Here is a 24,103-nt window from a genome sequence, read left to right as displayed (position 1 = left end):
GATCCTTGGACAGCTTCAGATGCAGGGTCATCAGCCTATCGTTTATCCCACGTGGAAGACTGTCAAGCTGTCGTGCAAGTTTGGTTCGTATGGCAAAGCCCATGCCTGAGGTTCTTGGGGTGCCATCTGGCTTCCCAATGCAGTAGAAGGTGTAGCCCCCTCCAACTTCCTTCAGCTGGGTTTCACTATCAAACCTGGTTTCAATAGCTCCTACTTAGAGTAACATGAGCTGGAGACCAGTGGAAGATCCAACGCCACAAAGACGAACACTGGACAGAGCCTCCTGGTTAGAACAGTGTCCAGGAAAACTTTGACCAGACGACAAAAAGAAAATGCAACCAATGGCCTACACACAATTGAAGGTGCCTAACATATGATCAGGATCAGCATCAGGATTATGATTTGGGGCGTTGTTATATACAACTTAGAAATTTCTGGCGTTTTATGCCTCGTCAAATTTTACTCCTTTTTATTGTTGGTCAGGTCGTTGACTAGCTCAGTCTTTTATCCATCAAAGTCGTACTTCGTTTTTGTCAATAACTCATGTTTATCTATGAGGTTTTAAAAAGTATTTATACTAGGTGCACGTTTAACATTGTTAGTTTGTGCCAATAATTTGTTACTCTGTTACTAAATGTAAACATTCTGAAATTTGTTCTGGAATACTGTTTAAATATTTTGTCTGTACCGTTTCTTGTAGTGTTACCTTTGGAGCACAAAAAGCATGCTTTGTTTACATCGTCAAACCCACTGAATATTTTGTACATCTGTATAAAGTCCCCTCTTAGTCGACTTTCTTGCTTAAAGTGATGGTAGTTGTAAATACTTTAATCTTCAGTCTTGATATGAATAATCTTTTATGCTACTGATCAGCTTTGTTGCTCTTCTTTGAACCTGTTCTAAGCTTATGTTTTGTGACTGCTTTATTTGCGTTGAGTACCATACAGTGTTTCCATATTCTAGGATAGGTCTAACTAATGTTTTATATAACCGTAAGAAAGTAACCTTATCTATAAATGTAAATGCTCTTAAATGAAGTACTTTACATTTTTTTAAGCATTAAAATATAGAAACAAAGATATACCGAATGCTGATATTCCATCTGGAGGACACTTGGTCGTCTACAGAGGGAAACAACGGAAAAAAAACAACCAACTGCAGCAGCCAAACGCCGCTCTCCTCACGACCTTGTCCAAAGACACTCTCCCGAGATCCGTGAAGCACGTACGTCATTATACAGATACGTCATACACTAACCCTTTAAGAAAAACGTCACATATAACTTGTGTCACACAAAACATTGTTACACAATCATGGCACGCCTCTGGCCCTACGACCAGCTACAAAGAGAAACATGCATGATAAAAAGCCTGTGTACAAACAACAGCAACACACCCGCCTCTAATAATCCCAACAGTCCAACTGCATCCGCCAACTTCGCCTGCCGAAAAGGGGACGATGCGGATTCGAAACCCCATCTGAACAAATATATATAACAAAAAAATACTGCAACCACTTGGTCGTCCGTGACAGTTACCATCATAATCATTGCTGTTATCGTTGACTTAGTCATCATTGTTTTGTTGTCAGGGTAATCGTCATCATCATGATTATCATCCTCATCATTTTTTAGTCTCCATCCTCCGCTACATTGCAGCACATCACGTCACAATACACATCATACTAAACCACATCACATCAAACCACACAACCCCCACCACACCACACAAGAATACACATCACATCACACTACATCACATCACGCCACATTACATCACATCACATCAAACTACACAACACCACACCACACCACACAAGAATACACATCACATCACATCACACCACACTACATCACATCACATCACACCACACTACATCATATCACATCACATCACACCACACTACATCACATCACACTACATAACACCACACCACATTACACCACACTACACCACACCACACCTTGCCACACCACACCACATCACAGCACGATACACTTCACATCACACCACATCACACCACACTACATCACAGCACGATACACTTCACATCACACCACATCACAGCACGATACACTTCACATCACACCACATCACAGCACGATACACTTCACATCACACCACATCACAGCACGATACACTTCACATCACACCACATCACACCACACTACATCACAGCACGATACACTTCACATCACACCACATCACAGCACATCACACCACACTACATCACAGCACGATACACTTCACATCACACCACATCACAGCACGATACACTTCACATCACACCACATCACAGCACGATACACTTCACATCACACCACATCACACCACACTACATCACAGCACGATACACTTCACATCACACCACATCAGAGCACGATACACTTCACATCACACCACATCACATTACACTTCTCCACATCACATCACACCACATCACACCACATCACACCACACTACATCACAGCACGATACACTTCACATCACACCACATCACACCACACTACATCACAGCACGATACACTTCACATCACACCACATCACACCACACCACATCACACCACATCACAGCACGATACACTTCACATCACACCACATCACACCACACTACATCACAGCACGATACACTTCACATCACACCATACCACATCACACAACATCACACCACACAGCACCACACCACACCGCATCACACCACAATGCATTACACCACACCATATCACACCACACCACAATGCATTACACCACATCACACCACACCACACCACATCATATCACACCACATCACATCACATCACATCACACCAAATTACATCAAATCACACCACACCACACTACTTCACATGACATAACACCACAGCACATCACACTACATTACATCACACCACACTACACTACGTCACAGTACACTGTATCACATTACGCTACTCCACATCACACCACACCACATCACATAACATCACACCACATTACGTCACATCACACTACATCACACCACACCAGATCACATCACACCACACTGTATCACATTACACTTCTCCACATCACATCACACCACATCACATCACATTACATCACACCACATCACATCACATTACATCACATCACATCACACCACTCCAAATTACACCACACTACATGACACCACATACATCACACCACACTACACCACTTCACACCACACCACAGAGGTACGAAGGGCATGTGCATGCTGGGTAAGTTTGGTGGTCTGTAACCCAACGAACGCCGATACGGATTAAACGCAATGTTTACGGTACAAATTTCGATCCTCTATGTGTGTGCATTGCTCTCACAGAATGCATTATACAACATCAACAAGTCTGCTGATCAGTGAGATGCGGGTGTGGGGGACGGGGATGGGAGAGGGTTGGGGAGAAGCACCCCTCTCTATCCACCCTTAACCCCGCTGAGCAGCAGGATGTGACCCAGGTACCCCTGACCCTCTCTAAGCCCACAACACTCTTTGATCAGCAGGCAGGCAATGAAGGCTTACCTGGGGTCGAAGGCATACACCTGGCACCCGTACAGTTTTGCTGCGTCGTCGCTAAAGGAAAAATCATTCCGGATGCTGAAACACGAATGAATGAATCAATGGATGAATAAATGTAGACCTACTGGTGGATGGATTGATTGATTGATTGATTGATATGGATACTTATATAGCGCCTATCCTCGGTCGGAGACCAAGCTCTAAGCGCTTTACACACACGGAGTCATTTACACAACAGGCTGCCTGCCTGGGTAGAGCCGACTGACGGCTGCCATTGGGCGCTCATCATTCGTTTCCTGTGTCATTCATTCAGATTTCAGGCACGCACATCTACACACTCAGACATGTAACATTTAACATTTTACGTGTATGACCGTTTTTCTTTATTTACCCCGCCATATAGGCAGTCATAGTCCGTTTTCGGGGGTGTGCATGCTGGGTATGTTCTTGTTTCCATAACCCACCGAACGCTGACATGGATTACAGGTTCTTTAACGTGCGTATTTGATCTTCTGCGTGCGTATACACACGAAGGGGGTTCAGGCACTGGCAGGTCTGCACATATGTTGACCTGGGAGATCGGAAAAATCTCCACCCTTTACCCACCAGGCGCCACCGAGACTCGAACCCGGGACTATCAGATTGAAAGTCCAACGCTTTAACCACTCGGCTATTGCGCCCGTCTCGGATATGTGAATGAACAAACTAATACAAGAATTGACAACAATGTCACCCACCTCTCTCTCTCTCTCTCTGTCTCTGTCTCTCTCTCGTCTGTCTGTCTCTGTCTCTTGCTCCCTGTCTTTCTCTCTCGCTTTCCTACTTTAACTCATGTGATTCAGTTACAGATATATTCACATATTCTAAAAATGTATCACTGCATTAATATTTGTCCGTTTCTTTCTTTTGTTGTTGCTGTTGGCAACTCGAGCTGACAAAAATACCTACTATATACATACGTCACAGTGCTCGTTGGTTTTGCAGTGTTGTATTAGATTGTACAAAGAAACAACCATTGTCTACGTGCTGGTTTTGCATAACTGTATCTGATTCGGAAAAGAAGCACAACAATTGTCTGTTTGTTGGTTGTATGACTGTATCAGATTCGGAAGACCCAAAACAGCTGGATAAGGTGGTTACATTGTGGCAACTCTCGGTTTAAGGTTTTCAACTTCGCTCTTCAACTGTTCTCTCCTTGGCAGTTATGTCCTTTCGTGTGAAATGTCTCAATGAACAGACGAACTATGTCTCCTCTTTGGTAATTAAAGTGGAAGATATATATGATTTAACTGTGGACTGACAACATGAACAATATCATGCAATCTCTAGCACCGCAAGTGAGCCTTCTTTTAACTCGTACAGCATTCAACACGAGCCATACAAACAGGGGAAACAGGGAGATAGAGAGAGAGAGAGAGAGGCAGAGGAGTCATATACAAATAAGGGAGGAGCTGTGTGTGTTCGCTTGTCCTGTGTAAGGGAGAGAAGGGAGGGGGAGAAGGGAGGAGAGAGGAAGGAGGAAGGAAGCAGACAAAAGGAAGAGAGACAGAGACGGGCAGGCAATAAAGGCTCACCTGTGAACAACAACGTGTCGTGAAAGTAAACTTAGAGAATGGTAAATATATTCAGTATTGTGCTGTTGACTAGCAAGGTTCCATCTGACTGGACTGCTGACGACACTGTAATATTCTCAGAGGCAGCCACAAGCCTACAAAATGGTCTTGCAGCAGTGACACAGTGTTGTCAAAAAAGGAAGTTAATTCCAAATGGCAAAAAGTGTCAAATGGTAATTTTCTCTCGGGGCAAAGTCAGAGTATTCCCCGGTTTGAATATCGACGAGGACAAAATTGAGGTTGTAAGTAGCTTTCAATACTTGGGACTGAAGCTAAATTACTATAACAAAATGCACGTTGCCCAGTGTGATCTATACAACTATGCTTCAAAAGCAGTGCTTGCACATCTTAGGAGAAGTAACCAACTAAAGCTTTCTGTCGATCTAATCATTGCATTATATGACAAAACAGTTTTTGTACTTACATATGGTTGTGAAACTTGGGATTTTGATATATCTGATATTGTGGTAAAATTACAATCGTACTTTTACAGGCTAGTTTTTAAGTTTAGACAATACATCCCATCTTTTATTGTATTTGGTGAAACTGGTAAGGTTCCCATATTTATTCCTGTAAGAACAAGGATGCTAACAATTTGGTTAAGCTTCTTACAAACCAAAGTACTTCATAGATATCTTTGATTGTCTTACAAACGTTTTTGTTTTCAATTTAGATGTAGCCAAGCGTTTGGCTGGCTTCACTGTTTGTTTACCATACCAGCTATAGCTGACGCCTTTTCCATAGCGTGCCCACCGCTGATCTTCAATGACTCGCGCTGAATGCGTGACGCCATTCCCGGTTTGACTGCAAAGCTCATTCTAAACCTATTCTCTAAACATCTACAAAATCAAGTCTCTGTATTGTCCACTGTTATATTCTATTTGTTGTACTTACACACACACACACGTTAATCAGTTAAAAGTTTGATTTCAGTTTAATCGTTCGTCAGTCTAAAGATTTCAACTGACACAAAGCTTACAACCACTCCACAAAAGTGTCGCTGTACACCATTGGGTGAGTGAAAACTTGTGTTTGTGACACGGCGTATTTAATTAAATATCTCTTTTGTCGGATCAGTAAACTGTAAGTATTATATTTTGGTAGAATCGTCGCAATTCCATCTTTAAATCTATACCATTTGTGTTTGCCTTCGTTAAAACTGATTTAACGTAGTTTGTAATTTTCAGCGACAAGCTCGCTAGAACTGACCCTTTTCAGGTGACTTAAATTAAGATCATAAATTCATCTTAAATGATCAACACTTCATTTTATACTCATTAGAAAGTAGGTGTTGAACTGCTTCTTTTGCGACCTATCCGACGTAAATCGGTTCAGGAATCATTTAGAAATCTATTAGCACTGAACACCTTGTAACAAACACAATTCCAGTCAGATTTAGCCTGATTGGGGACGCTTTGTTTCACGGGCCACGCGAGGGCCTGTGCAGTTTGCTTAACGTGCATAGGTAGGCAGAGTGGGTGATCACTGGTCACTTTCCACCTGGCCAGTCACTGGCCAGAGCAGCTCTCTCTCTCTCTCTCTTGTTGTGTCGCAAGCAGTGTATGTTGTGCGTTGTCCCAGAGGCCAACATCTCGCTACGTATCGCTTGTACTGTTTTCTTCTTCTTCTTCTCATATTATCTTCTTATAACTATTGTAAATAAAACAATAGAAAACCCCTTTTGTGACTGGCCCGCTATATGTCCCTGGCCTGTGCGAGGATTTATTTCTATCCTTTAATTCAGTAAATCATTAATAATTCTTTTGTACCATCCCCTTTGTATTGTAATGCACCACTCGGCTACATATACACCACCAACATACATCAGAACCAATACTTGCAATGTATTCAATCCATCCTAAATGAAATTGGATTAAATAGTTACCGGTTGAATATACATACCACATGGTTTAAAGAGGAAGTTCAGCGTTGTTTTTGCGAGACTGGGAAAGACATGTAGATAACGATATTATGTATACTAATTACAGCATGTTCAAGATCCGTATTTTACAGTTACCAAATAATTGTGTAACTGAATTAGTAAAGTTCTGAACAACAAATAATGCACTACCAGTTAATAAACAGCGTTTTGGCAATTTACCCAGAAATGAAAGAATCTGTGAAAAATGTTCCACAAACGTAACTGCTGGTAGGTTTTATCATTATTTTCTGTGCCCCTCTTTTCGTAACATGAGACAAAAATGTTTGTCTACACACATACCCAAACTCTATAAGATTCTTATTGCTTTCAGAAAACAACAACAACAGAACAGTACTGTTAAAATTGAAATCTTGTCTCTTCCATACGTATTTCTTTTCGATAGAACTTTGTCTATTGATACGGGGAAATAGTCAAGTTCAATGGGAAATTCACATGTTCGAATGGTGATTTTTATATGCCTGTTTGCGTAATTATTCAGTTAGGTATATTTAAAAAAAAAAAAAAAAAAAAAAAAAAAAAAAAAAAAAACACTTCTTGATTTGTATTTGTTTGTTTCCTAGTCAGCTTTTTTCATTTTGTTTTCGACATCACTATTTATGTGGTGTATGTAAAAGATGCATGTATGTATCATTTCAAGCCCCCAAGTACACGTGAAATGAACTTCTTGCCTTGCGTCTTACCTTGCCATACTGCATGCCATAGAAAGAGAGAGAGAGGCATAGAATACGAGAAACAGAAAAACAGAGAGAGAGAGAGAGACAAATGCACACACACAAGGACAACTGATGCAGATAGACCTCAGTAATTTTTGTTAGTTCGTTTAACAGTCCGTTCATCCGTTCATCTGTCTAGCCATATGTCTGTCCATCTCTGTGTCTGTGTATCTGCCTAGCTGGGCCTTACCCAAAGTCATAGACGACACAGGGCTTGATGGGGCGATACCTGTAGTCGTCACACGCCTCATAGCCACCGCTCCCTGCATGGCCCAGACGTATGTTCCGGCACTTCACTTCTGTGTTGTCCAGGTAGCTGAATAATCGCACACGCGCATGCACGCGCACATGCACACATTTCATATATGCACGCACGCACGAACACACGCACGCACGTACGTACGTACGTATTCATGCAAGCATATACACACAAAGACATTCACACATACACACAGACACAGACACAGACACACACACACACACATATATATGATGTGTTGTGTCGATTTGTGTAGAACCGTATCATAAAGTGGCAATCATTACACCTGTTTGATTTATATTTTATGGTACCATTTGACACTGAATTGTTCTCTATCGTATCGTCCAGATTGCAGTTCAACGACCTATTGACACCTACACCCTTAAGGTCAAGTTGGTTTCAGTTGAGTTGTTCAGTTGTTCTCTGGTGCTGCTTTGCGGCTGTTGAAGGCGTCGACTAATGCTCGACAGTTGTACTGTTGGTTGAAATGGGTTGTATGTGCGGTCCACATTCGCTGTTGCTTCGTGGCAGATGTTAGAGCTGGCGTCGTCTGTGGCGCCAGTTGTACTGTTAGTTGCAGCGAGGTTGTTCTGTCATTGGAGGAAAGGGTTGTTGCATTGTGAGACAACCCAGGGTAGGTTACGCCGTCTGCCGCCCTCTGTCTTCCCAGCGTGTCCTCCCCAAGCCGTCTCCAGGACTACCGGGCAGCCAGTCTTCGTGCTGTAACGACGACCCGTGCACCCCGCCAAGTCAGACTCTCCACTGGCGCCAAAAGCAACAGCGACTTCAAACCACCACCGCCGCTCCCACAAGGTTGACTGGCTAAGTTTGCCCCACCCCAAAGCTTGCTTGTGGGAGAAATGGTGGCCGAGAGCCCGTTCGCCCTGAGACCGGCTTAAAGCCATACACCCGGCGAGACGCGCAAATTGCCGGCCGGCGAGGAAGGTAGTCAGCGCCGCCCAGGAGAAAAAAGGAGAAACGCCAAACAATGCAATGCAAAACAATACAAAGAAAGTGGACACAGAAGATAACAAAACACAGCACAGCACATTACAGCATAGGACAGCACAGCACAGCACAACACAGCACAACACATTACAGCACAGCACAACACATTACAGCACAGCACAGCACATTAGAGCATAGGACAGCACATCACAGCACAGCACATTAGAGCATAGGACAGCACAGCACAGCACAGCACAGCACAGCACAACACAGTACGGCAAAGCACAGCACAACACAGCACAAAGCAACAGAATGGAGCCCGACACAACATTATCGCTGTGTGCTGAGGGAAGCTCACCTGTGCAATATGTAGTTCACTTCTTTGTCTTCCATCGTCTTTATTTCGTCTTCTGTCGGGAGATTCTTTAGCTGTAATAGTTTCAAATGATTTAAATGGAAAAGTGAGAAAGAAACAAAACCATACTGACGTTAAAGATAATGAGCTTAATTTTCATTGGAAGCACATCCAGAGCTCTGTAATTAGATTTTGCTGATGGATTAAAAAAAAAAAAAAAAGATTTATCACTCTCCTATGTAGACTCAACAGTGGTTTGAAAATGTGCTTGCTTGCTGAGTACCATATTGATGATGCATAATTTACATGGAAAACAACGACGTTTCTTTATGATATGTACCAATACATTTTTTTGTTTTTTTGTTCTTCTAGAAAAAAAATATATATACGCGACTGTAAACTAAAACATGTAGAGCAAAATATTCCAAAATGTTTGAATATATTAACAACAGGCATTACAATACCATCTTAAACCCATCTTTCCCTTGATGCCAATCAACCCCTTCCTAAAGACAAGGATGCTACACTTATCCAAACTAACCTGCACTTGTAACTGATAAGCTGAGTTTTACAAATTGTTCAACTGTCTGCAGACCAATAAATGTCTCGGACAGCAGAGAATATGAAATCAGCGAGTAGTAAAATGTGAATACAGCACCATGTCTCCCTTTTCTATAAAATTTATATTGTTAATTAAATTATTTATAAGGTAAATAAAGGAGAACTGCAAACATCTTGTCTTGCTCCTCTTGGGTCGCTCAGTTTTTGATAAGATTCGGCAATAGTAAATTTCGGTTGATTGAATCAAATGCCTTTTTAAAATCAATAAATGTCATATAAAATTTAATGTTCAACGATGATTCTTTCTGGATAATGGCCGAAAGAGTAGATATACTTTGTGAATTTTTAGTCATCTTGTTTAAACCCAGCTTGAAGTTCTCTGGTTATATCATTATATCCTACTTACTCTGGAAGCGAAGAGAGAGAGAGAGAGAGAGAGAGAGAGAGAGAGAGACAGAGACAGAGACAGAGACAGAGAGACACAGAGAGACACACAGAGAGAGATAGAGAGAAGAGGGGGTGGTGTAGGGAACAGAGACTGAGAAAGGAGATGAAAGGAATCGTGTGTAAGGGGAAGGGTGGGGGGGAGGGGTGGACTTACCCGCCCAAATTTCCTCAAATACACCAGATCAGGATGGTCGCCCGGGAGACTCCGATCTTGTTCCGCCTGTCAGTCAGTGTCAACAACATTTTGTTAGTGTCACTTATGATGATATATATATATATATATATATAGAGAGAGAGAGAGAGAGAGAGAGAGAGAGAGAGAGAGAGAGAGAAGAGGGGGTGGGGTAGGGAACAGAGACTGAAAAATGAAATGAAAGGAATCGTGTGTAAGGTGGGGGGGGGGGTGGCCGAGGGGGCGAGGGGTGGCCGAGGGGGCGGGGGCTGAGGGGGGGGGCAGGGGGGGGGGGGGCAAGGAGGTGAACTTACCCGCCCAAATTTTCTCAAATACACCATATCAGGATGGTCGTCCGGGAGACTCCGATCTTGTTCCGCCTGTCAGTCAGTGTCAACAACATTTTGTTAGTGTCACTTATGATGAGAGAGAGAGAGAGAACACACACACACACACACACACACACACACACACACACACACACACACACACACAAACACACACGCACACGCACACGCACACACACACACACTCACACACACACACACACACACACACGTGCGTGCACATCAACTTTCCATGTTCAATTGCATTTAATCTCACTGATTCTGGGTATGTAACACTAGAAGGCAACAAGACATGAAATGTAAATTTACACGAAATAACATGAAATGTAAGAGCCAAAAGAGTGAACATACATGGTCATTTTTATTTTGATTTCATAGAAGCATTGTTTACATCCAGCTTTATGTTCTCAAGTTATCATATTCTTCATACTCTCTTCGGTCACCTGTACATAGTGTTCAACGGCATTTACCAACAGCTTGCGTAAATTTCGTATAGTATAAAAGTAGTCTTTATCAAACCAACTACTCACTTTTATCCACCCTGAAGCTTTTCTTGATGAATGCCGCACACTTTCGGATATAATCATTAAACAAGTCCAAGGCTTCATTAACGTCAACATCAATCAGTACAGGAGCTGTGTCAAATCATCATGAGATACTACTTCATATATATATTCCTGTAAATTTTCGAAATAATGATAAATAATAATACATGTGTACGTTTAAAAATGGTAAAAACAAGAGAAGTAAAAAAAAAAAACTAAAAAAACAACAACAACAAAACAAGCAAACAAAACAAAACAACAACAACAAAAGAACAAAACAAAAAAAACCTTGATCAAAACATACAAGTGAAGACAATGACTTATTTACTGATTTGAATGGCTGGAAATAAATGAGTTTTCAAAGAGCTTTTGAAAGAAGGCAAGAAACAGCATGACGGACAGGAAACGGGAGTGAGTTCCATGCGGGGGAAGCGTGATCTGATTCTGCAGGAGGTAATTGGAAAAAATGCTTGAGGCAGACATGGATTGTCCCTCAACATCAGAGATTGATTTATTATTATTACTTATCACCAGTGATCTTACACTAATGTCGATAGCAGTTTTTGGCATGCAGAATAATTAGTTAAATAATCCTGTCTCTCCTTTCTCTCTCTCTCTCCTTTCCTGTCTCCTCTTCTCTCTCTCTCTCGCTTCCTGTCTCTCCTTCTCTATCTCTCCTCCTTCCTGTCTCTCCTTCTCTCTCTCTCTCGCTTCCTGTCTCTCCTTCTCTCTCTCTCTCGCTTCCTGTCTCTCCTTCTCTATCTCTCCACCTTCCTGTCTCTCCTTCTCTCTCTCTCTCTCGCTTCCTGTCTCTCCTTTCTCTGTCTCCTCCTTCCTGTCTCTCCTCTCTCTCTCTCCCCCTTCCTGTCTCTCCTTCTCTATCTCTCCTCCTTCCTGTCTCTCCTCTCTCTCTCTCTCCCCCTTCCTGTCTCTCCTTCTTTATCTCTCCTCCTTCCTGTCTTTCCTTTCTCTGTCTCTCTCCTTTCCTGTCTCTCCTCTCTCTCTCTCCCCCTTCCTGTCTCTCCTTCTCTCTCTCCTCCTCCTCCCTGTCTCCCCTTCTCTTTCTCTCTCCCCCTTCCTGTCTCCCCCCCTCTCTCTCTCTCCCTTCCTGTCTCCCCTTCTCTCTCTCTCTCCCCCTTCCTGTCTCCCCCCTCTCTCTCTCCCCCTTCCTGTCTCCCCCCCTCTCTCTCTCTCCCTTCCTGTCTCCCCTTCTCTCTCTCTCTCCCCCTTCCTGTCTCCCCTTCTCTCTCTCTCTCTCCCCCTTCCTGTCTCCCCCCTCTCTCTCTCCCCCTTCCTGTCTCCCCCCCCTCTCTCTCTCCCTTCCTGTCTCTCCTTCTCTCTCTCTCTCCCTTCCTGCCTCTCCTTCTCGCTCTCTCCCCCTTCCGAAATGTTTTGTATAAATTTGGATTTGGTGTTGTTTGGGAGGTTCAGTCAGTTGGTAATGTCAAAGTGTTTATGATTGAATTTAAGCAGCGTCTGGTTGATTGCTTTACTCAAGACTGGCATTCAGCTCTCCAGTCTCACGCTTTTTATGATGTGTATTCAGCTTACAACCAGTCCTTGTCACTTAAACCTTACTTGAACAATGTCAAATGTATAAATATGCGCCGTGTTTTTTCGCGGTTTAGAATTGGAATGTCCAACTTGCGCTCACACTTTTTGCAGTTTAATTATGATGGGCAAAGTAGGAATTGTCCTTTTTGTGATGACACTCCGGAAACCGAAATGCATTTTCTTTTGGTCTGCCGTAAGTATTGTTCCCTGCGTTCTCAGTTTATTCCTGCTAAATTTCACAAACATCCAAGTGCATTTAAGATGTCCATGTTGTTATCTTGTGCGAGTGAGAGACTGAGTGTCAGTATATGCAAGTTTGCAGTCAAGGCGTTTTCATTACGTGCAAATGCTCTGGAATCGTTATCGATGCCCATGTAGTTCAATGATTGTCCTAATATTCATTTTCCTGTATTAAGTCTGTTTGTCCTTGTGAACTCCATTGTTATGGATCTGTGGTCTGACAAAATATTTTGACTTCGACTTCGACTTCTCTCTCTCCCTTCCTGTCTCCCCCTCTCTCCCCCTTCCTGTCTCCCCCTCTCTCTCCCTTCCTGTCCCCCCCTCTCTCCCCCTTCCTGTCTCCGCCTCTCTCCCCCTTCCTGTCTCCCCCCCTCTCTCCCCCTTCCTGTCTCCGCCTCTCTCTCCCCCTTCCTGTCTCCCCCCCTCTCTCCCCCTTCCTGTCTCCGCCTCTCTCTCCCCCTTCCTGTCTCCCCCCCTCTCTCCCCCTTCCTGTCTCCGCCTCTCTCTCCCCCTTCCTGTCTCCCCCCCTCTCTCCCCCTTCCTGTCTCCCCCCCTCTCTCTCCCTTCCTGTCTCCCCCTCTCTCTCCCCCTTCCTGTCTCTCCTCTTTCTCTCTCTCCCTTCTCATCTCCCCTCTATATCTCTCCCTTCCTGTCTCCCCCCTCTCCCTTCCTGTCTCTCCTCTTTCTCTCTCTCCCTTCCTGTCTCCCCCTCTCTCTCTCCCTTCCTGTCTCTCCTCTTTCTCTCTCTCCCTTCCCATCTCCCCTCTATATCTCTCCCTTCCTATCTCCCCCCTCTCCCTTCCTGTCTCCCCCCCATCTCTCCCCCTTCCTGTCTCCGCCTCTCTCTCCCCCTTCCTGTCTCCCCCTCTCTCTCTCCCTTCCTGTCTCCCCCTCTCTCTCTCCCTTCCTGTCTCCGCCTCTCTCTCTCCCTTCCTGTCTCCGCCTCTCTCTCTCCCTTCCTGTCTCCCCTGTATATCTCCCCCTTCCTGTCTCCCCCTCTCTCTCTCCCTTCCTGTCTCCCCCTCTCTCTCTCCCTTCCTGTCTCCGCCTCTCTCTCTCCCTTCCTGTCTCCCCTGTATATCTCCCCCTTCCTGTCTCCCCCTCTCTCTCTCCCTTCCTGTCTCCGCCTCTCTCTCTCCCTTCCTGTCTCCGCCTCTCTCTCCCCCTTCCTGTCTCCCCCTCTCTCTCTCCCTTCCTGTCTCCCCCTCTCTCTCTCCCTTCCTGTCTCCGCCTCTCTCTCTCCCTTCCTGTCTCCCCTGTATATCTCCCCCTTCCTGTCTCCGCCTCTCTCTCCCCCTTCCTGTCTCCCCCTCTCTCTCTCCCTTCCTGTCTCCCCCCTCTCTCTCCCTTCCTGTCTCTCCTCTCTCTATCTCTCTCCCTTCCCGTCTCTCCTTCTCTCTCCCCCTTCCTGTCTCTCCCCTCTCTCTCCCTTCCTGTCTCTCCTTTCTCTCTCTCTCCCTTCCTTTCTCCCCCCTCTCTCTCCCCCTTCCTGTCTCTCCTCTCTCTATCTCTCTCCCTTCCTGTCTCTCCTTCTCTCTCTCCCCCTTCCTGTCTCCCCCTCTCTCTCTCCCCCCCTTCCTGTCTTTCCTTTCTCTCTCTCTCTCCCTTCCTCTCTCTCTCTCTCTCTCCATATTTATATCTCCCTCTCCCCTCACTCTTACCCTTTCCGCCCTATCTCTCCTCTGTCGTTCTCCCTGTCTCCCCCTTTTCTCTCTCTCTCTCTCTCTCTCTCTCTTCTGTCTCGCTCCTGTCTCTCTCCCCATATTTTACGTCTCACTCTCTCTCCTCTCTCTAACCCCTCCCGCCCTCTCTCCCTCTCTCTCTGTCTCCCCCTCTCTTTCTCTCCCTTCCTGTTCTCCCCCCACCCACTCTCTCTCTTTCCTGTCTCTTTCTACATATTTACATCACTTCCTCTGTCCCTTTCTCCACACCTCTTTCTCTCCTTCTCTCTCTCTCTCGGTACTTGAATATTCTCTCTCTCCCTCTCTCTCTCTCTCCTTGTTTGCAATTAAACGTTTTCTTAATGTAGACAATCGAACTGCAAATGATCTTGTTTATGATGAACTGGAGAGATACCCGATTTATCTAATTCATATATCAAATGTATTAAATATTGGCTGAAGTTGACTAGAATGAATGAAAACAGATATCCATTTAAAGCATATAAAATGTTATATTGTTTAGATAATAATGGCCAGAAGACTTGGGCAACGAGTGTTCGTCAGTGTTTAAATACATATGGTTTTGCATTTGTATGGGATAATCAGGGGGTGGAAGATATTGCAGGTTACTTAAAGTGTTTCAGACAACGTATTATTGATTGCAGGTGGCAAGATTGGCATGATCGTATACAAACTAGTGATAGATTTGCACAGTTTAGACTTTTTAAACCACCGCATGTGATTGAGCCATACATTGAGTTAGGACTGAACAGATATATAAAATGTATACTGACAAAATTTAGATTTGGTATTTCTAATATTGCTTCTCATAGTTTCAGGTATAGCACTCTAAATGAACCCGTGCATACATGTCGTTTATGCAGTATGGGTAAAGAAGATGAATTACATTTTTTGCTATGTTGCCCTGCTTTGCGTGACCTTAGACAAAAACTTATTCAACCGAAATATTATAGAGATCCGTCTAATTTTAGGTTCGATTTACTCATGTCTTCAAGACAGAAATGTGTAACTTAACCATATATATACAAGAAGGATTGAAGAGACAGTGTACAGTTATCTCGTGAATTTTGTTGAATATTTGTGTTAACTATTTTGGTTGATATGGTTGATACGGCAAACACCACGTCACATGTTCCCCTGCCTGAGCGGAAGCCGCACTGTGCTTCAGGGATGACTGTGTTGCAGACATGGTCAACCAGTCTGTTCAGTATGATGCTGGAGAAGATCTTGCCGGCGATGCAGAGGAGAATCCCAGTATACTTGTCCTATATGTATTTTTGTTTTTGTAAGCGCTTAGGGCTTTGGTAAGATTAAGCGCCATAAATGTCCTTTACTATTATTATTATTACAAGGGTGGAAAAACAACAAACAAAACATGTTTGTGAACACAACTCAGAAGAATGTGCTTGATTATTTGAACTCTACTGAGAGAGAGAGAGAGAGAGAGAGGGAGGGAGGGAGGGAGGGGTGGGGTGGTTAAGAACTGCAGCTGAAATGTTCCGAGTACAAATTTATTTTTCAAATCAAAACTCAAGGCCGTTGGCCTAAGGGACACAGCCCCCACCTGGTCGCTTTGTGATGCTATGCATTTTGCCTCCCTTGCAGTCGCTTCCCATTACAAGCCACGTCACTGCTACTTTCCGGCTCGACTTATGTTTTCAGTCGCTGTTGAACATTCTTGATAAGATAATTATAAGTGAGGACTGATGGTTAAACTGAGAATATACATGATAGAAATATGTTAAACTTCAGCGATTCACTGTGCTAGCTTTGAGCACAACAATATGAAAGCCTCAGTTTGAATTTCCTGATAACAATATCAATGATGCCAACGCACCGTGCTCTCCAAACCACCCCAAAACCAAATGTATGTATGGTGTTACGAACCTTACACACCCACGTGATGTAGTTTTGATTTTCTGAAAGCACTGATGAAAACGGGACGATGACGACGACGACGACTAAGAAGAAGAATTTAAGAAGAAGAGGGGAAACAAGAAGTTAGGAGGACGAAGAAAAAGCAGCAGTAGTAGTAGTAGTAGTGGTGATGGTGGTGGTGGTGGTGGTAGAAGTAGTAGTAGTAGTAGAAGTAGCAGTAGTAGTAGTAGTGGTGATGGTGGTGGTGGTGGTGGTAGAAGTAGTAGTAGTAGTAGAAGTAGCAGTAGTAGTAGTAGTAGTAAGAAAAAAAAGAAGCTATAGTAGTAGTAGTAGTAGTAAGAAGAAGAAGAAGAAGAAGAAGAAGCTGTAGTAGTAGTGGTAGTAGTAGTAGTAGTAGGAAGAAGAAGAAGAAGATCATGATCCTTGCCTCTGTCTGATCTCAGCTTGGTGACAGCCCTCAATGACGGAGAAAACTCATCAGCAACAGCAACAGTCAAAGCCGTGCCGGTTAATTAAAATGCAAAAACCACAAACTGGGATCAGCCACCAGCCAGACACCAGCCTTGTCCCCAGTCACTCCCACACCCACCAGTAAAAAGTAAATAAATAGAAACAAACAAGCAGACAGTAAAAAAGCTGCATAGTTTTAAAAAATGAACAGAGGCTAAAAAAATTAATCAGTAATACATTGTTTGAGCATTTCTTCAAAAAGACTGTGAAGACATCCGTCACATAATTTACTATGTCCGTATTGTCTCAAGAAATATTCATTTATTTATGTATTTATTAGAATTAAGATGTCTTACTTTTACGCATATTCTTGAAGCTCAATGCGCTTTACAATACCATGTCATTACCAACATTGTCTGTTGCGTTTTTCCATGACAGTTTTCATTTATCTTTTCCTGTCCATTTACAGGTAACCCTGTATAACGACCACAGCAGAAAGATGTTGATGAATGAATGTGGGATTTGTGGAATGGATGGGTGAGAGATGGGAAATTAAAAAAAAACTGTTGAAAAAGAAAAAAAAAAAAAACCAACCAAAAAACAACAACAACAACAACAAAAACAAACAAGCAAGCAGTCAAACGAAACGAACAAAGAAAACCCTGACCATTTTCAGTTTCAGTGTCTGGGGCCTGTTACTGAAAACGAACGTTTTCGTGCGTTTTGCAATGCAAATAAAACATTACGCGAACTGACCCATACATATCTTGAACATGTATCGACACTTGCCAGCTAAAGCTGCCTCTGTGTGTGTGTGTGTGTGTGTGTGTGTGTGTGTGTGCGTGTGTGTGTGTGTGCGTGCGCGCGCGCGCGCGCGTCTGTGTGTGTGTGTGTGTGTATGTATATATATATATATATATGTGTGTGTGTGTGTGTGTGTGTGTGTGTGTGTGTGTGCACGGTTCGGGCTTGGAGCCCAAAACGGAAAGAGCGGTTCTCTGATTGGTACAGACTGAACTGAATGCCATTGCAGACGATTTTGTTCATCGGGGCCGCACGTAACAACAGCGGCAGAGTATAATTTCTGCACCATATGAGTGCAATGGCTTACACATATGGGTATTTGCAATACTCTCTCTTCTACCGAGCTTTGTATAACAAGGGAAAACTTCGCGAGGATCGCCGCTCGCGCAGAGCTGTAGGCCAAGTGACCAATGTCCAGCTTGTGTCATTGGGCGCGTGACCTCCCAGCATGCATCGCAGCCCTGTATATATAGAGCCTACATTGTAGGTTTTGGCGCTTTTTGCTATATGTCGTTACGCTTTAAAAATTTTCAATTATATGTATATATATATATCAAATAACAACGAAGAACAACCACCCTCAAAAACAGAGCCGAAAGCCACAGGAAATAGGTCGCAACAGCTAATGATGGTAATACATAATTATTGTTTCAACTCTGCCCAAACAGTGTCGTCAATTAATGGAATAAATTTTGAACACTCAAATCAGAAATGACAAAAAACTCTTCAGTATCAAGTGGCTACGTCGAAACTACCCCCACCCTCCTACCCCTCCCAGGCCCACCAACTCCCTCCGACCACCACCCCCAACCCCCATCATACCCCTCCCAGCCCCCCACAACCCCCCCCCCCCCACACACACACACACACACAACCCTACCCCCGACCCCCCCCCCCCCCTTCCTGCCCTTATCTCCCTTTCTTCTGTGCAAAACAGCGGATTAGCCCAGGGGCTATCAGATGAAGCGCGCATGACCGAAGCCAGTGTGACTGAGATAGAGATCGTCTGGCTCCTTACACACACAGTGTGTGTGTGTGTGTGTGTGTGTGCACGCGCGTGCGCTTGTGTGAGTGAGTAAGTGAGTGTGTGTGTGTGTGTGCGCGCGCACGCGTGCGCGTGTAAATGTGTGTGTATGTGTGTGTGTGTGCTAACACGCTCGCGCCGACTGCGGTTATCACCATAAATATTTTGCACCCAGAGGCATGATGACACCCAAAATAATGACGACGGAGAAGCTGACAGCTCTCCACATAATCTCAGTGGCTTAATTTCGTAATCAGTTCCAAAGCAGTGAGGAGCCGCAAAAGCTACACACGAATATAACCAGACTGGCCAGTCATTCGTTACATGTCGCTTCTATTCTAACGTCACCGCTTCGCCCTGCGGCAGGCGAATTATGCGAAGTGTCATCTGAATAATGCTCATGTGTCAGCGGAGATTTGAAAAGAGAGACAAACCACTTGCAGAAATTGCTGAAGCCAGGCAGCCTGCGCCGCGACACGCATTCATTATTCATGAGCTGCCTTTGCCCCGCCCAAACGAAAGGAAAGCGTCAGTCGAACGCAGTCTCCTGAGTGATTTTATAATTTGGATTACACCTTTTTTCCCTTTTCTGTTTGCTTCATCCCACGCAGATGTCAAACTCAATTTTGTTGTGAATAACATTCCTAAATATTTATATGTATTGGTTACTTTTATTTCCCTATCACCACAGCACCATTTTTCACAAGTCGAAAGATGACCTCCATTGCGGAAAACTATAATATTGGTCTTATCGAGATTCACTGTTTGTTGTAGTCTGTCTGTTTCTTGCTTAAGGGCATTTAATTGATTTTGAAACCCTATGGGTGTGTCAGACAAGAGAACAACATCATCAGCAAATAGCATTAAGAGCAAATCTGTTGCGCCAGGTATCATTTGTATTCCATGTCTCCCCTTCTTTGATAACTCCACTGCCAATTCACCGATGAAAAAGGAAAACAGCTGTGTGCTTGGCATACAACCTTGTTTAGCCCCTCTTGAACACTGAAAAAAGTCTGAATAAATACCTTTGTCACGAACACATACAAGTACAGAATTGTAGATGCTTTTAACAGCCATGTAAAACTCCCGAGAGAGAGAGACAGACACAGAGACTTAGAGAGAGAGATAGAGCACAATACAACGGTCTGCTCGGGCAACATGAAGCGTTCGTATATATATGAATTATATATATGATTATGTACATATAGATAGATTTAGATTTACATACTGATAGATCTATATGAAATTATGTATATATGTATTCATGTATGTATGTATAGACAGATGTTAGAAGAGAGACAGAGCTGAATATGTGTTGTTGTTTTTTTTTGTTTTTTTTTGTTTTTTGTTTTGTTTTTGAAGAAATGGTGATGTAAACCAAAAAGTGTGAAGAAAAAGTAGTGTTACGAAAACGCAGTTCAATAATTTATAACTGTCTCTCTCATGTGCAACATTGCGCTGGGGGAGGGGGGGGGAGTTGGTGGTGGGGGGACCTGCTTTATTTTCTTTTTATATTATCTATATTCAAGCAGATGCAAACGTGCTAAAAACCAAAGCAAAAATGAATCCGTTTTCATTGTATACAGCGAATCTTACTGCACGTGGGAAATTCCAGGCGTAACTTAACTTTCGCTTTACTGCAGCTGAACCGTCAGAACCGACCAGTTTCCTTCAGGTGGGGAAGGAGAGGGTGATTTACCCCCACCCTTCCGCACTGCGTGTGTGCCCCAAAACGGCTTCAGCACTGTTATAGACAGTAAGAAGGGGCCTGCCGCGAGTGGTTTATCTCTCTTTTCTAATCTCCGGTGTCAGTCAGGGCTGGGATCACGAGTGTTTGCCTGTTTGCCTTTAATTACTGTACCGTCTTCTTCTTCGTCTTCTTCAGCAGACCGCTGGAGAATTCCGTGCTTACATAACTTATAGAGGCGTGTCGCATTATCTGTTCTCTTGAAGCAGACTGGCTCTAACACAAAAAAAGACGATCCAGAGGGGCAGAACGTGCGAAACAGCAGGCTTCTTTTTGTTGTTGACTTCTTGCTTTAATTTGGTTTTCGTATTGTGCATACGATGACACTTTATTTTACAGAGTCTGGCTGTAGCAATAGATTGCTATCAACTTACGAAATGGAGGAAAACACGTGTTTGTTGCTTTGGTCAAGTATCCATATCAATCAATCAGTTAAACAGTCAATCATTGTCGACCACTTTTGGCATTACTTGCGATTTGGCGATGTGCATGCGCAAGATCCAAGATGACCGCGCCAGGGGCCTCTCCAGAGGCCTGTTCTGTGAAGAGTCATTGGGGCGCCGCACAGAAAAACAACAACAAACTGTTGACCAGATTCCTGCAGGTCTGGGGCTGTGCACATGGTTTTCCTGTCCGTTCTGTAATGTTGTCACTCCATCGTTTTTCTCTCTTCCCCCTCCGTTTCCCTCCCTCGGCAGTATGCTGTATTTCAGTTTCAGTTTCTGAAGGAGGCATTACAGTGTTCGGGCAAATCCATATACACCACACCAGATCTGCTGTACCTACATTACCTATGAAATTGTTTCGAATTTTCATTGGATAAGACAAATAAAAGCTAGGTTCCCAGTTTAAGCATGTCACATTTTAGCAATCGTGGTAGAGATTGTATGCAACAAAAGTCTAGGTATTTGTCTCAAATTTCGGAGTACAAAGGACAAGCACAAATTACATGTTCTTCATCTCCACGTGACTCCACATTTCTTTTCTGGGTTACGTTTTGTTTGTTTGTCTGTTGTTCATTGGCCAAAGCAGGTTGGAGCTCATGTGTTTTTGTTTTTTGTTGTTGTTGTTGTTGTTGTTTTTCATTGTTTATCTGCTAGGAAAAAGTTTTTGTTTTTCTTTAAAGAAGGAGGAGGAGGAAGAGGAGGAGAAGAAGAAGAAACCAAAGAGGCAGAAGAAGAAGAAAAGGAAGAGGAAGAAGAAGAAGAAGAATCTGCCTCACTTTGTTTTATATGGTTACCATCACTATCCTCCCCGTATTCTTATCTCTTTTTCCACCCTTCCTTCCTCCTCTTCTTCTCCTCCTTCTTTTGCTCCTCCTCCTCTTTATCTGCCTTCTCCTTATATGCCATCTCCCCTCTCTTCCTGCTACCATCATCATGATCTTCCTCTACTTCTTCAGTGCTGGTATCCATTTTACTTGCTATTACCTTCACGCAAGGGAGTTTGTTCTCATCCTCTCGGAGACTCGCTAAAGCTTAGACACACTGTACGTTCTCACTCACGCACAAGAGCACTCACATACATACACGCGCACACAAAGCATGCACAAACCGAATACTTCATGCTAACGACGAGCATAACCAAAACCAGCACCACTGCCAACAGCACTACAGTCATCGGGCGGCCTCTCATGGTTATCGTGTGGCCAGTCACCTGCACACACACACACACACACACACACACACATAAGCACACACACACGCACGCATGCACGCGCTCACACACACGCACACAAGCACACGCAAACACGCGCGCGCGCGTGCGCACACAAACACATGCAAACACACCCACCCACCCATACACACACACACACATACACAGATGCACGCACTCACTCTCACACACACGAACACACAAAGAATAAGCAACAAGTTGCAGTCTTACAGACATCGTAGCCAAACAAACGTATGTACAAAGGAGAAAAAAAAAAAGGAGAGAGAGAGGGCGAGCGGGTGATGTGGTGGTGTGTGTGTGTGTGGGGGGGGGGGGGGTTAAGTGTCACATCAACTATCGCATTGATGTCTTGCAATCTCTTAAGAGATAACTATGCCTCCAAAAAAAACCCAGATGACAGTCATATAAATAGGAACTTTACGAAATAAAAAAAGAGAGAAAGATGCTTGTTACATTTACTATTTTCCACTTCAGAAAAAGGAAATTTTTCAAACAGTGGTTTGTAAGGAAGCCATTCTTGGTCAAAAAGCATTTTTCTGCTTTTCATCACATTAGAATAGCATTCCACATAATATCTGGGTGTTTTTTTTTTAGCAATCTAGTGAAGGCAGTTATGTGAGGTTTACTGTTGTTCCATTTGTACTTATAAACATGAAATTTAGCGAGCAATAAATCAAGAATTTTATCCGTAACAACTCCATCTTTTTCTTCACCCCAAACAAGATGTTGTGCATGAACACTCACACACACACACACACGCACACACACACACACACACACACACACACACACACACACACACACACACACACACACACACACACGGAGATGAGTATCTATTCCGCTCACCTGCAACGATCCCCCATTCCCTCATATGTCTCTTTACAAACGCATCATTACATAATTATAAAGAATAACAAGAAAGGCAAGGCCTTCAAGACTCACTTGTGGTATACACTTAAAGGGGAAAAATATAACGATGATAATAATAATAATAATAATAATAATGAAGCTTATAAGATTTAGTTTGTTGAAATGTGTTCTCAATTCGTTGTTATAATTATATAAAGCTCTGCATTAAAAAAAATTTAAAAGGTTCCACGCGGATTCGAACCAAGAATGTTCTAATCGAGAACGAGCGGTTTTATCCATTGCACTGACAGAGCTTCGACAAGGACTTTCAAATATTATTATTTAAGCATGTTATTTTAGTGGATGAATCGACAACGGTAATCGAAGTGATAACGCTATTTAATTCATGTTATTTTGGTAGATCTCGGGCGTTTAAGAAGTCCGAGGTAAAGGACACGTTCCCATTGCTTTAAACACCTGAAATATGTGTCCGTTTTAAACAGATCTGCAAAGATCTATGATCGACAAGCTCCTTACACTAAGAAAGAAACTCTGACATCGTCCATTCAACTTCTCTTTTCTGTTCATTCTAGTTACTTCAGCATCCAGTTTAAAACATTCATATGTAGTAAACTAGTTGATAATTATTGAAGAAACTCTTTTGATTTGTGGTAAAGGAGACGTTGCCATCGCTTCAGGCTTTGCAACGTGTTTTGTCGAGATCTGCACAGAACATTGCAGACAAGGCTGACCTGAACTCCATGAAACGGTCGATTCAAA

The sequence above is a fragment of the Babylonia areolata genome, chromosome 16, assembly GCF_041734735.1.
Source record: "Babylonia areolata isolate BAREFJ2019XMU chromosome 16, ASM4173473v1, whole genome shotgun sequence".
In the NCBI taxonomy this organism is placed as follows: domain Eukaryota; kingdom Metazoa; phylum Mollusca; class Gastropoda; order Neogastropoda; family Buccinidae; genus Babylonia; species Babylonia areolata.
This window is presented reverse-complemented; position numbering follows the sequence as displayed.